The 15,866-nt window shown below is 37.0% G+C and overlaps 1 protein-coding gene across 1 annotated transcript in view; it reads left to right on the top strand.

Moving 5' to 3' along the window:
• Positions 1-15,866, top strand: part of Gyc88E (Guanylyl cyclase at 88E) — an 810,833-nt gene that overhangs the window by 561,567 nt on the left and 233,400 nt on the right. The window lies entirely within an intron of this gene.

Genomic DNA, 15,866 nt, shown 5'->3' with positions numbered 1-15,866 from the left:
GTCGTCCGTTTGCCTACGTCGCATCCCGATTTTCCCCACCTGCTTCTGCTCACGCCGCTGAAAAGGCTAGTGGCTGGGCTGTCTTAGTCTCTTCTGGAAACATTAATTTCTGTTAGGAATTGGACGTCTACGTAATATTATGCAACTGTTTAAAATAACTTAAATAAAAGGGCCTCGTTAAATAATTAATTGTCACGTGATTTCCCCCCTTTCTACGATCCTCCGACATAACTACTTGGACGGACAGTAGATAACATGTCTGAGTGATTTTATTTTTTCGGATCGGACAGAAGTGAAGATTGAATTTACAGTACGTAAGGTACGTTTTTACAGAGTAGGTACAGAATTATTTCAACATGAGTTATTAGTACGAAGGACGAAACTGGTAATTGGAATTAGGTACAATAGTTTATAGTGCGATAATATGCACAAAAGGACTGAACCCTGTATCGAAATGAACGGCCACCATTTTCAAAAAGTTTTTAAATATCCATATTATGATTATTTTTCAATTTAACTTCATTCTCTATATTGTACGCTAATGTACTGTAGACAGTATAATATACACTGCAGAATGAATACGTTCGCATGGATAACTCAGTTCGTGAGTAAAAACACTTATTGTTAATAATGTACTGTATTTTGATTACGGTACACAAAAACTTAATGAAAATTATCAAACTCGAAATTGCGATATTTCCTAGTTTACGTAAATGGATTAACTACTTTTCTTCCCTCCTATAAGGCCTCATGGCCTTAACTCTGCCAGGCAAAATAAACCTACTACTACTACTACTACTACTACTACTACTACTACTACTACTACTACTACTACTACTACTACTACTACTACTACTACTACTACTACTACTACTACTACTACTACTATACCTAGTAAAGTGATTTGTTTTTATTTTACGCAGTATCATCGAACTCCAGTTGTGGGAAGGGGTAGCAAAAAGTATAGCCAGGTTAATATTAAAAATGTTAGTAAAAATAAAATGATGTCCCTGTATATATATATATATATATATATATATATATATAAAGATGAGGATAGTGGGCAACCTTCTTTATTTACAATTATTGTAGGATTTGTCTTGATCCCACAATCCGTTTCGAGATGCACGAGCAACAGCCACAAGAGGTGTGTCGTGAAAAACAAGTCATCTATGAGCCTTGTTGTCAGCATCTTGGAGCACAATACCACATCACACATTGGACAGTTTCAGGGCTCATGTTCGGTGCCCGTGGCACGATCCCACGGGAAACATTAAATCAATTTAAACAATTTAAAATTTCTGATGCAACGATTGTTGGCATAGGATCTCATGTGTTAAAATCATCCTTAGCTATAATTGGTAATCATTTGTACCCAACAAACTTTTCTTGTAAATGATTTCCTATGTTTCATATCATTTATCTCAATGTTTTCTTTTTCCTTTCAAATTGTCACACAATTTGTTGTCATGATTATTCTTTATGAATTGATTAGTAGGCCGATCTATTCGAGCCCTTGTTTAGGGCGGCTTTTTTTATTAAAAATTTGTTTTTTTTTTCACTAGTTGTATTGGATATCCTTTTTTGTACATTATATTCCATAACTTATTTGTTAAAACCTTATCAAGGCTTTTACATAATCCACAAACTTTATGTATGTTGGGAGATTAAATTCTCTTATTTTTAGATTATTTGTTGCATCACATACACACAATCAGCACAGGACTGTCCACACTGCATTTGTCTAATTTTGTTTCACTAATGATGTTCAAACGCGAGTAATTATTTTAGCGTAGTTTGTAAGTGAAGTTCAATAGACTAGTGCCTCGATAATTATTAGGATTTCCGCGGTCATTTTTTATATATTGGAATTACTATTGCTTTTTCCCATTCTTTTGGTTTTCTTAATGTTAACCAACAAATACCAATATATTCAGTAAGCGTTGTTTTATTCCCTTTGGGCCATAGTTCAAAGTTCTATATTGTGACGCATTTGCCTTTTCAAATAAGATATAGGCTATTTATTTCTAAGTGTAAGTTTCCTTTGTGGGAGAAATTTAATAATACTTTTATTTTAAAATGCTTTCCAATTGAATTTCGTTTTAAACATCGCAATGACTTCAAGTTGTTCCAGTTTCAGTGCTAATGCGTAGAATGGAATGTAATTTTCGGAAGGGGAGGGCACTATAACCCAGCACTGCTACCTTTACATCTATTGCGTTAACCCTCAAGCTAGGCGCATTCGCAAAACCACACCGGCTGACTACGAACCCAGGCTTCGAGCAAGCCACCCCGCTCGTCCCTAAGCCAGTTCCCTCCGTGCCTCACCAGATGGCGTTCGGATAATGCTGTGGAATGATGACAGATTGAGAAAATTTTTACGGAATTATGTCGATGCCTAATATGGGAAAACAAGAGAATTCCGAGAAAAACCCCAACTGCGACCTTCTCCTCCACTGGTGTCACCATAGGTTTTACAATGAAAAATCCTAGGCCTGAGCGAAACTCGAACGCGGACCATCTAGGTCATAGGCTGAGAGTCTGACCACTCGGGCATCGTGGGAGAAAGTGCTAGTAAGTACCAGACCTAGACAAGCAGCACAATGGATAGATCAAATAGGTCAGTGGTCAGCACTCGCTGAAATGGGTAGAGTGCATGGAGGGTAAGGAACTCTGCTCCGTCGTGCAGAAGGGATAGAGAGACAGCATACCCGCCAGCAGCGACGATTGCACGCTAGGGCAGTGTCTGTCCGCGGGTAAGTGACGCTAGCACGAACGTGCAGTGCTTTGATGACAGCTGATATAGATGGAAAAATTAAAAAAGCCCTAGCCTATTCACTTCAACTTCGCCCAATATTTCGCTATCAGTTAACCTGAACTTCGAAGTCTAGTCATAAATCTAAACCACCGAATTCTGACTTAGGGCCTTTTTACTTTTTGTTACTGGTGTATTGATTATACTGTGTTTGCTTTAAGTGTAATAAGCCTATAATTTTTATTAATATTTTATTTCGTAATTAAACGTTGTCGGAAAGATTTTGTTTTTTAAATTTATTTTTGATTTGCTGTTTGATTAGGCATGCAGAATTGTTTGAATAGTATTAATAGGCTCGTACTTATGAATGCAATAAACTGTATCCAAATGGTGAATTTTCTGGCAAAATGTTCATTTTTATGTCCGTATACAAAATATAAACTTGGATCAAATCAATTAATTGTGCACTATTCACATTACTTATCATTAGACTTCGTTGAATTGCCACACGCAGCATGCAATCAGGTTGCCGATGTACGGTAGTATAGAGGAGGTGAGCGACCGCCCGGTCTCGTAGTATAAGCAGTTCATGTTAAGAGTTGTGACCGGTCCAAATAGATAGAGCTAATGTATACCTATGTAAGCACTTGTTTTTGCATTACTATGGTTGGAATAGTCAAAGCTTAACATTTGCTCACTGCAGACAAGAATTCAATCAAACATACTACAATGAGAGTGTTGCTGTTCCAAACAATTGCCCCTGGAATATCCTTACCCCCGCAGCCAGTCTTGACCCGTTGGAAAACGTGGTTGGATGCTGTTAATTATTATGCAGAACATTACGGCAAAATAATGGAGGTAATTGATGCATTGGATAGCACAGGCAGTTCCGCTGTTGCAGCTGTAAAATCATTGCCTTCTGAACAGCTATTGGAAGATATTCTGTTCATTGATTCTAATTTTAAAATCTTGTCCAAAAGCATCACCCTGTTAGAATCATCTAAACTATAACTCTCAGAAGCCCTTAATATAGTGTATGACGTATCACAAACCGTTATGCAAAATAACAATTCACTAATTTGAGAAAAAGTGAAATGTAAGTTGGGAAAAATTATTGCTAAAAATTCTCCTATTCACAACTTCGTATTATAAATGATGTGCTATCAGGTCAGGACAAGACGTCTGAAGTTGGTGTACTAAAAAGTAGTGACTTTCCGTTCTTCAAATATGCACCTACTACATCGTATGATGTTGAACGTACATTTTCCCAATATAAAAACTGTTTGAGTGACCATCGGAGGAATTTCACTTTGCAGTCGCACAAAATGTACGCAACTCTTCACTGCAATGCACATATTCAAGAATGATGTGAGTATCTTACATTAAATTTTAAGAGTTAATATATCTCACTATAAAATAATTGTATACTTACGTGTTTAGACATTTCCTACTTCAATGATCATTCATTATATTTCTTGAATGCGGGATACAGGTTTTATTGTAACCGCAGTGTACTGCTCAGTGTTTACATCAGAGGCATACTCAGCCGTTGCACGTCCCCTTCTCATACAGTCCATACTGCGTGCATAGTAAACCTTACGATTCTCGTGGCAATTCCACGAAGTCTACATATCAGGATACGGTTGAATTTTATGAATTTAAGTTTATTCACTGGAAGGAATAGTGAACGGAAAAGGAGATATCAGATGATGTACAACACTAAGATATACAGACTGTATGAAAATTAATAGCGAAAACTGAAACGGTGGAAAGTATACGATAATAGAAGGAAAACAAGTTCCAGCAAACATGTGTCCGCTAACTAGTCGTTTGCGAGATAATTGCGAATATTTGTTTACAAGCCGCTACTGAACTTCATTAAGAAATATCGTCCTAGTTAGTACAAATTTATTTGAATTGTAGACTTTTCGTTTAATTCTCCATCTACTTTGTTTCAAATTTCACTCATGGCTTATCTTAACAAGGATTACAACACTACTTCAGCACGTTACTTGTTACAATTTGCTGTACACTCTTACCTTATATAGGACGTATTCCACCTCTCGTCAATGTACAGTTTTGTAAACAAGAGCACATCGCGGACAGCTTATTATGTGAAGCACAGGTCTATGATGTTCACAGCGAATGACGTCAGTGGCCGTTTGTTAAGGTTAACTTGCTTTATTCTGTACAATTTACTCATTTATTGTGACTATCCTACCATCATACATACTATTAATATGCTAGGTATTGCTTTTAAATTATCCAATTAACTGAATGTATTGAGTCACTGTCCTACCTCTTCATTAAGTTTATTTTAATAGCGTCTCACCTGCTGCGTTTCTCAGGAGTAGGCTACCATTTCTGTTGCTGTTGTTCTTCGTTCATTTCTTTGTTATAATTTAATTTTAACTGCCTTCACAATGCAGAATTTTTGGAGCGTGTCTTAATTGGAATTAATAATTCGCTTCAATGGAATTTTCTTCTAAGGCAATTTTAATTAAACGTTAATGTTCCCATTCACTGTTGTATCTATGATTATTGAATTTGAAACTGTTGTTTGTTATTCACTTTCCGAGCTCACTGCGAAAAACTAATAATCTGAAAACAAAATCAAGTGAATGACTCAATCATTTCTAGTAAAATTTATTTTTGAATTTATCTGCAAATTGTGTACGATGTCATCTGTATTGGAGGATAAGAAATGCCTGTGTTAAAGGACACCTCAGTTATACACAGCAACATATTATGATCTGCAACACTTAATCTGTCACAACGCTTTAAGATAAATTATACATACATACATACATACATACATACATACATACATACATACATACATACATGGCATGCATACATGCCATGATTGCCATTAATTGTAATTGTCTTTATGTATAATAATTTTTGTGCACTTTTTATTACTGTATTTTGTCATCATTTTGTCTTATTGTAATATAATTATGCTCTGTGCTAAACTGTTATTGACCTCTGGCTGTTGTACAGCACATTAAATAAATAAATAAATAAGTATATATATATATAATAAATAAATAATATATATATATTATTATTATTATTATTATTATTATTATTATTATTATTATTATTATTATTATTGTCCGAATTTTCAATGCTGCAGTTTCAACCCACATCATGAAGAGACACTACGTTCTCTATCAATAATATTAGGTAAAATTGAAATCTATTAGGAATCAACTTTGGCCCAACAGTTTAGCTTGGCTGGCTGTCAGCTGTAACGTTCATAGTGAACTTGCAATGCGACAGTCATTTGTCAAGAAGCGGTTCCTGGAGGCGACAGCTTACACATATCGTTACGCGCTTGATTCTCCTCCCTTCTTGTACTGCCACCTTAGTGACCATAGTAACTCCCACAGTTATAATAATGCCACTTGATACAAGAAGGTTCGTTTTGTTTTTGAAATCCCTAATAGAAGAATGTGTATATCTTATTAACAACAGTTGTTTTGATTTACGTAAAGATATCTATATCTGTATACGCGTACATACAGGATGGAAGTAATATAACTATAGGCTACAGATTTTTACAGCTTATTCCTTGTACAGAGCTCAACAAAAATTCTAATACCATATTAGTCCCATATAAATACTTTTCTCAGAAAAAAAGTTGGGGTAGACTGTATCGGAGACATAGCCGCAAGTTTTATGTGTGAATACGTCAATGATAGAATTGCTCTTAAGGTAAACGTCAACAGTGATAGTCAGTATCTATTCTTTCTACAGGGTGTTTCCGGGTTGGCGTTACAAACTTTCATGGATGATGGCGAAGGGCACATGTATCAATTTGAGATAGGGAACCCTGGTCCGGAAATGACTGAGTCGAAAGTTATAAGCAAAAATAGTTGTGTGGAAATGGAATTCTAATTTTTCACCACGTACCCTTCTTCCCTTAACCTTTGGAACAGTCGTTGAAAGATGGTATGGGCCGGATGTCTCCTACGTGGGTACTTGTCCCGATACAATCTGTGAGCTTGTCTACTGTTCCCATTGGTTCATCCGTGTTCGAAAATCAGGTCTGCATATTCCGCTCTCGTGTATTCCTCCATTTCACCAGGACTGATCGACTGGACACTGCAACTTGTACACATACACTGCTGTCTATAGACGTGCATATCAGGACCACCCATGTCCGTTACACATTACGCTATCTGCATTGCTTTAGTGTAGTTTCCTGTCCCCATCCCTCAGACAGCGCATTGAATGGAATACTGTAAGCAGACAACATAAACAACGTCAGATGAATACAGTATGTGTAAGATGTACAGATAAATACACATAAATAAGGTGTACTGAGGAATAAAATTATTTCATTTCCACAGAACTATTTTTGCTTGTAACTTTTGACTCGGTCATTTCCGGATCAAGGTTCCTGATCTCAAATTGATACATGTGCCCTTCCCCATCATCCCTGAAAATTTGTAACACTAGCCTGGACGCACCCTGTAGATACCCTGAAAATTAGGTATATCTTTGATGTGCTGGAACTCGTGGATAAACCATCTTAAATGCATTCATAGTAAGAATATCGGTTGTTTTAGTAACCATCGTGCTCTATCTTTTTCTACGTTTTTCTCCCATTTTAATGTATTTTCCACGACATTGTCAATTTTCTCTCTTCATTCAGCTTCACTCGCGAATTTTTTCAATTTATCTTGTCCACTGCTCATTATTGCTCAATTGAGAACGTAGCCTGATTCGTTACGAATCGTTTGACACCACTTTGAAAGTACTCTCTCTTCACATTCTCAAGTTACACTGCCTCGGGTGCCGCGCGACACACCAATTCATGTCTCAATTTCCCTCTCTCCGCATATCGCTAGAAGACGTCATCCGCTGCAAGTCAAGATTATTTTGAATACATTGATCCTTTCCCCGTTCATCGCCGTTTACTTCATTGAAATATATCGTGTACTTTATGTAGTATATGCACGACAAAACTTGTCTGAAAATATGTCTGTCGACTTTTTGCATGGCATTTTATTACAGGATCGAACATACAGACGTATTAGGGAAAAAAAATCCTCTCAATATAAACACTGCTTTTACTCCATAAGTACTATCCGTACGATTCTGATTTGTATTCTTACCATTAAGAAAGTGATATGCAATCATTTATCTCTTTATAGTTTTCAATAAAATGGACAGTTTTTTTGCAAATTATATAACAATTTAACACGTAGGGCTATCGATTTTTCCTTCAGAGGCTAACGGAATGCTGCTATACATACATACATACATACATACATACATACATACATACATACATACATACATACATACATACATAGTTTATATATATATATTCGTAGGAGAGCCGGCGATACGCTGTTGCAAATATCTACGCAGACCTTCACACAAATTTTCTAATTAACAATGCACTTAATTGCAAAATATATAAAATGCCTTTGTATTTATTTTCATGTATTTGATTGCTCCCCTCAATCTGCACAGGTACACAGTTGTACATCATTTCCATCCTGCATGTATAGAACTTAAAATCTATTTTGTTAATTCGTTAATTTCATCTTTTTTAATCTTGTCTCTCTTCCATTATTTTGTTACCTCTTTCTTCATAATTTCCCTCAATTTTCTACTTTATTTCAATTGCTGTCCTTATTTCCTGAATTTACAGAATCGAATCGAATGAAAACTTAACTACTCCTGTGCACCAGCGTTTCTCAGCTTGTTTCAGCATGTGGCACTCTAAAGATGTAATTTAAAATCCAGCGGTACACTCATAAAATCTAAACCAATATTTTCCAACCAGGAGGAGGGGATTCTGAAGATTTTAGGAGACAATATGTTTACTGAATATTGACTTGTGCCGCGTTCGTTGAATGTTTACTATTGTGGACTCACTTTTTTGCTTTTCAATTTGAGTGTTCTAGTTTTTGCTACAATGTTTACTATTTTCATTTGTTCGCGGCACACCGGTTGAAAATGGCTGCTGCACACCAACACAAGAAACTTTCAAACACGTATGTTGTTTATTTGCTAGTGTCCACAAGGACTCAGTCTGTGTTTCTCGCTTTAGTTTTGTCTTCCCTCTACTTTTGTCTTCCTTCATCTTCTTCTCCTCTTTCATTCTTCTTCCTTATTTTTTTAATTCCTATATTTATGGTTATTTAACTATTATTCTACTTATCCTTTGTATATGCTTCTCTTCCTTCAATTTTCAAGTATTTTAGTTTTAGTTTCATAGGCACTTAAAATCATTCGATTTATTTCGTTGAATGAAATATCGTTTGTTTAAATATCAGATTTATATTATCTTTTACCTTTTTCTTCATTTAACTTTCATAAATACCTATTTGACTTTTATAATAACTTCAAATCTTGTAAATACTTTGTGATAATAGTGACAAAATATTGTTTGTTTATTATTTTTCGGCTGCTCTACTTTCATTGTCTCTTTTCCGTCTTCGCTAATTGCAATGAAACCTGTGGTTCCGTAAAATGTTTCTAGTCTTGAAAGGTTTCCTTCTTATGAAGGGTTGCTTAAATGTTCCTACCCATATCTATATATTTATTAAGAGGAAGATGTCGAGTATTTTTTGAAGAATAAATCATGGTAAGCTCTGCCTAATGTTAACATAACAGAGGGGTTTGAACATCAAAACGTAAGTTTCCTAAACGTTGCAAAGGTTACTACAGTTTGTTGTCCTTTTATTGACACACATTGAAAAAAATAGAGTACCTACAATAAAATTAGGATTCATTCACTAGTACAGTTCGGGTCATTTATGTTCCATTGTGGTCTATTAGCTTGCCGCACTATATTGACATACACTTTTGTTCAAAGATATCTATCTGATCCTACTAATCGATAGTGATCGATAATTTGTTGGTGTAAAGGTGGATTCTTTGGTTATTACTTCTATGAATAGATTGCGAACATAATAGCCAGTGTTGCCAATCGTACATAAATATACCCGAATTATAGAATTCATTATTCAATTTTTATCTCACTCTACTGATTGTAAAACAACACTGGGTTTAGCTGGAAACCGCTGATATTGTCAATTATGAGAATAATTTATGCTTAATCTATATAATCATTTTCCCTAACATTTTTAACTGCCTCAATAATGGTGCCACCTATTGAGAACTAGCGGAACTCTTTGAAAGTTTGTCAATTTTTTTATATCTTTGGTTCTGACTTATTCCGTGGTTGGAAAGATAGCTTACACGATCATAAAATCGTAGGTCAGGTATCTGTGCACATCATTGTACAGTGCACTGTCATTCAAAGATACCTGATCCGATATTGATCGATAATTTTTTCTTGTAAGTGTGTCTTCTTTGGTTATTACTTGTATGAAGAGATGGCGAAGATAATAGTTAGTGTCACCAATAGTACACTGACGTTCAAACATATCAGACATACGATTTTATGATCGCGTAAGCGAACTTTCTAACCACGAGATAAGTCAGAACCAAAGATAAAAAAATTGACAAACTTTGAAATAGCTCCGCTAGATCTCAGTAGATGATACCCTTATTGTGAGATTGAAAAGTGTCGGGGAAAATGATGATGTAGATTAAGCAAGTATCATTTTCACAATTCTCAATATGAGCGGTTTCCAGCTGAACCCAGGATTACTTTACAATCAGCAGAGAAGTATGTACGATTTCCCACACGATTGCTATCTATTCATAGAAGTAATAACTAAAGAAGTCACACTTACATAAAGAAATTATCATATGCAAGAAGCTCTAGATAAAATAACGCAATGGTCAACGAGATGGCGGCTTAAAATAAATAACACCAAGTCAGAGGTAGTCATATTCACAAGACGTTTCCCCCGTATAAATGAGCCACTTCATATACAAAACCAAGCCATCCCCTTTAGTTCATCAGCAAAATATCTTGGAGTCCTCCTTGACAAGAGACTAACGTTCAAACACCATATTAATTCCGTGAGAAATAGAGCTTTTGAACGATTCATGTTTCTATATCCCATCTTCAAGAGCTTAATACCAACAAAAACCAAATTACAACTGTACATATCCGTCATCAGATCACTCATGTTGTATGCATGTGACGCATGCTCTCACGCCCACCCCCGCCATCTTCGAAGACTCGACGGTATCCAACGTGCAGTGTGCAGAACTATCACCGGAGCAGATTACCACATCCGCAATACCCAATTTTACAGAGACCTCAACATCAGTTTATTTAGTGACTACGTTCGAACGTTACGGAAAAATTATCTGGAAAAGCTAAATTCTCACATCAACCCTCTCATGAACGAATTAACTCATTGATCACCCTCCAACTTCTACATTCAGCTCACCTATCTCCATCACTGATGAAGATAAAAGGAAGATGAAAACGTCAATGTAACATAATCATATTTCTCTACACGACTGCGAAAGGCAAGGGTCCATAAGAGACCTGGAACTTATTGAAACAGGCATATAAAGTGTCACCAATTGAAAAAAATAAACAAATTATCGATTACAATCGATTAGGGATCAGATATTTTTGAAGTCAGTGTAAATAAATATACCCGAATTATAACATTTAAAACCTCATCACCTTCTAATGTTTTTAAAAAGCGCTAGATTTAGCGGCAAACCGCTGTTACTGTCAATTATGAGACTAATTTATACTAAATCTGCAAAATCATTTTCCCCAACACTATTATATCTTGAATAATTTCAAGGGAAAAATTGTTGCTGGGCCAGGTAATGGTCCCTGGACCCTTCGCTTATCGCACGAATGCTCTACCTACCGAGCTACCCCAGAAACTATACACGACACCGTCACAAATGGTCCCGGGATTGATACCCTGCCCCGGAACAATTTTTCCCTTGAAATTATTCAAGCCTGCTCCACAGGGAGCTTCTACCTGAAAACCAGATTTGCATATTTTCATATCTGTGTCGATATAGTGTCACCTATTTAGGACTAAAGAAACTAGTTCAAAGATTGTTGATTTATTAAATCTTTGGTGCTGTCTTATCTCGTAGTTAGGAAGTTCGCTTACACGATCAGAAAATTGTAGGTCAGATATCTTTGAACGCCAGTGTACCAAGTATAGGACTAATACGTATTTTCGCATCATGGATTCAACTCCACCGCTCCTAACGATAAGCAAGCAAGGAAATCCTGGAATTTTGTCAAAGAGACCTTCGACTTTCATCTCAGGACTCCCTTAACTAACATTCACTTTAGTGTTCTAAAATATTTCGCCAGATTATACCTTCTCAGTAGTTTTACCCCTACCGTAATAGTACATTTCTGTCTTATTCAGGCAATAACCAACCAATGATTCTTTAAAACCATTCCGTTTCCGCGCTACCGAAATTTCTAGCTTATTGAAGTTGTTTTCAATTGTGAAAACGTTCCATTCTGAAAAATTCTTTCCGTATCGACAAGTTTCCTTTTTATAAAAGTTCCGTCAGACAGAATTTACTGTAATATTAATGAATATTTTCTATTTTATATCTTTGTGCATTTACTTTCGCCTCCTTTTGCCCCCTTTTTTCTATCTGTTTTTCTCTCTTTCGCATGTTTTCAGATTTAATCTCCTTTATCATATACTTTTCCCGACTCAACCCTCAAGTGCCAGAGTTGAATCTCACTACTGAATACAAATCTCCCCCTTAGAAGAGGTGCTGCGAGTCTGAAGCACATCAACAAGATGCGTGACGTATTTGGCGCCAGTGCGTACAAGAGGTATAAGATTTCTGCATGCGCGCAGTCCTAATGAAATTGAGGGTGTCCGGCACACAATAGCCCTCATTTTGAACGTAATCATCCCAGGATATACACAATCATTATCAAGTCAATTTATTATTCACACCGTATCCTGCTTCATAATCGCACTATAAATTAGTGAGACTCTCATCCGTGGCGCATACTAAATTATTGCGCCACACACATTAGCAAAACCTGCACATGTGTGTTCCAACATAGCTTAATAGAATCCCCATCACTGCTTTCACATGGCCTGACTGACTTTTTCAGAATGGGCGAGACCAAGGTTCGTCGATAAGTCAGGTCTTCGCACGCCGCCATATTTGCGTCATTGTTCGGTTTGTTTCCATTGCCTATGGTTGGATTAAGAAAGGAATTTATATATTTCATAAGACATAATATAAGTTTCCAAAATGCGTGGATGTCCTGACCCACATGGAGTTAGGATTAGGTTGCCTGTACTTTCGATACAATATATAAAATAGGAATAAAAGCGGCCAGAACGGCAAAGTCAAATATATAGTGATTATATTCAGTAATTGATTGGGTTGTTCTAAAGCAGATATTAATAGCATTGGTTAAGAGTGTTGTTAAGCAATATAAAGTAAATTAGATTATTTAGATTAACAGAACTCTTTAATCCAAGAATGTGCTAGCTGCTGAATCATTAGGTCTTAAGGAAACTTCTGAAAAATAACTTCAAAATACAGGAATGCAAACAATACTTTATATATATATATATATATATATATATATATATATATATATATATATATATACCTATTTTATTAATAATATATATCTACAAATGAAGTAACAAGTATTTAAAACAAATATTTGAAATGAAACATATATATTTCGTGCCGTTTGCTCCTAAAGAGCCTAATGTACGCATTTTGGTAGATTACATACCTCAGATATAAGAAAGGAGTGTCTTCCCGCATAGTACATTATGGTCATACCATTGGCTTACGTGATGATTTCGCGTGAAAATGCCAGAGAAAGTCATTGTTTAGGTATATAAGAAACGAAGATGTTTGGATGTGTTTAGAGTGGTAAGCTACAATTTTGAGGTTATTTTTAATGACTTAAGTAGGTTTTTTCTCCCGATTGTTGTAGGTAGCGGATCGAAGATTAATCATTATTTTTAATTATAATCTATTAATATTATTCTCCATATGTTTGAAACATTTATTGAATCCCCTGTTCATTTTAAGTGGTGTACTTTCTATATTTTTAAAGTAGAAGAGATTGGTATATTGAGGCAACTGCCTCTACCAGAAATTTGTTTAAGAAGCTGGGGCAAACCGTGGAAAATCCATGCAGGATGGCCGGCCCAGAATTTAAACACGGGACGTTTTGAATAAGAGTCTCAAATTACACTAGAGACTGAGCTACCCCAATCAGTCACAAATTTTATATGCTAATATGTTTTCGCGGGATATCAGCCGAGTTAAGATTTTGGAATGCTCCAAGCTTTCGACTGCTATCTCTGCAGCCATCTTCAGGAAAGTGATGTCCGAACGAAAAAAAAATCGAAAAATCGAAAGAGAATTGGGAGGACAAATTTAAAAGGTACGCAAAACGCATCCTTGCAAAGGGTTTGGGGGCTGTACAAAACTAAATATGTGAGCTCCAAGCCTGTTGGCCACTAGTCTCACTCCGGGTTACGCTGCTCCACTGAAGGAACTCTAGAAAATTTTGAAGGGGAAAGCCGAAATTGGACGTAACCTCTTAGGTACCACTTACGCGAGGAGGTCTGAGATTTGATCAAGTGATCACGGAACGGGAAGAGGAAGAGCTGGCTGGTGTTTGCCGTTAGGATGGCAAGACGCTGTCATCTGTTGTTCGATGACAAAGCATGTGAAGGCCGTCGGAAGAAGCGCCGTGAAATCTAAATCTGCAATTTGAGAGGTCCCTGTCCTTTCAAATTGCGACTAATTGAGTGACCTCGTATATTTAATAGACAATTTATAGGTTCTGAACTAGGGCATAATAAAGGGGAATATATATGGGGAAGGGCATATAGGTCCGTGGCCCATTTCTTATAGGGCTCATCCCGACATTTGTCTTACGCCTGAGGAAAACCACGGAATACCTTAGGCAGGATGAGATGTCTCATATAAGAGACTAGCCAATTTGGCTATTATGTAGGAGGTGATTGTTGTCATGAGCCTTGTTGATTTGTCTCAATTTCGAGACCAGCCATTTGGCTATATGATGGCTCAATTGCGAAGAGGGGGAAGAGATGTAATTGTTAATTAATTTAGAGTTAATTAGGGAGAATCATGGGGATATGAGTGCAGGTCCGTGGCCCATTTCTTTTAGGGCTCATCCCGACATTTGTCTTAGCGCCTTAGGGAAACCACGGAAAAACCTTAGGCAGGATGAGAGACTAGCCAGTTGGCTCTTAGGTTGAATTACTCTATGAATCGATGGATCTATACTAGCCAATTAGTTCTATGATAGTTCCATCGATCAACAAAAGTAGATATTGTTAGGGAGGGATTTTGTTTAGCCCAGTTAAGACAAGGTCATTTTAAAGCGGTTGCACTATCCAAGGAGTCTCATGGAGTTGAGTCGTGGCTACCAAAACCTCCTGTCTCAATAGTATAGCTAATGGACCTGTCTGGTGTCTACTCCGTAACCTAGAATCATACTGGCCGAGGCCAGATATGAGGCAACTCTAGTTCGTCATGGAACTTTCTTCTCGAGGCGACTCGGGGGAGATGGGTAATGAGTCGAATCGCCTGGTTTTGGATAACTTGGAGTTTACGGAGATGGGACACTGCCGCAAACCCCCATGCGGGTGCGGCATAGGTAATGACAGAGCGAATGAGGGCCTTATACATGGTAAGTCCTACCCTCAGGTTGTCAGGAGTTAAGGCCGCCAGAATGGGATAGTGTCTATCAGCCCGTTGGCCTTACGAAGAAGGGATTGGATGTGATCTCGGAAGGTGAGATTAGAGTCCATAATGATCCCTAAATCTTTAATTTGGTTCATCCACGGCATTTCTCGTCCGAAAAGTGTGGGTGGTGGTGGTATGTCTTCGAGCCTCGCTCTTACTGAAAAGAGTATGGCTTGACATTTCTCTACATTGACCTTGATTCTCCAGTCGTGGAACCACGGCTGGAGGTGATCTAAGATCGACTGCAATCTACGGGACGCTAATCTATAGGTTTTGCCCATCGCCAAGAGGGCAGTGTCGTCTGCATAGATATACAGATGACTACTTCTGCCGTGGATATAGCGAAACGGTAGGTCATTAATGAATATATTGAACAGTATGGGCCCGATAATGGAACCCTGTGGGACTCCTGCGTGATTTTCACGGGGGGTGGAGAAACTAGTGTCTACACGGGTTT

Source organism: Periplaneta americana, chromosome 12 (genome assembly GCF_040183065.1).
Source record: "Periplaneta americana isolate PAMFEO1 chromosome 12, P.americana_PAMFEO1_priV1, whole genome shotgun sequence".
In the NCBI taxonomy this organism is placed as follows: Eukaryota; Metazoa; Arthropoda; class Insecta; order Blattodea; family Blattidae; genus Periplaneta; species Periplaneta americana.
The sequence above is the reverse complement of the archived record's forward strand: the minus strand, read 5'-3'. Positions and strand labels throughout refer to the sequence as shown.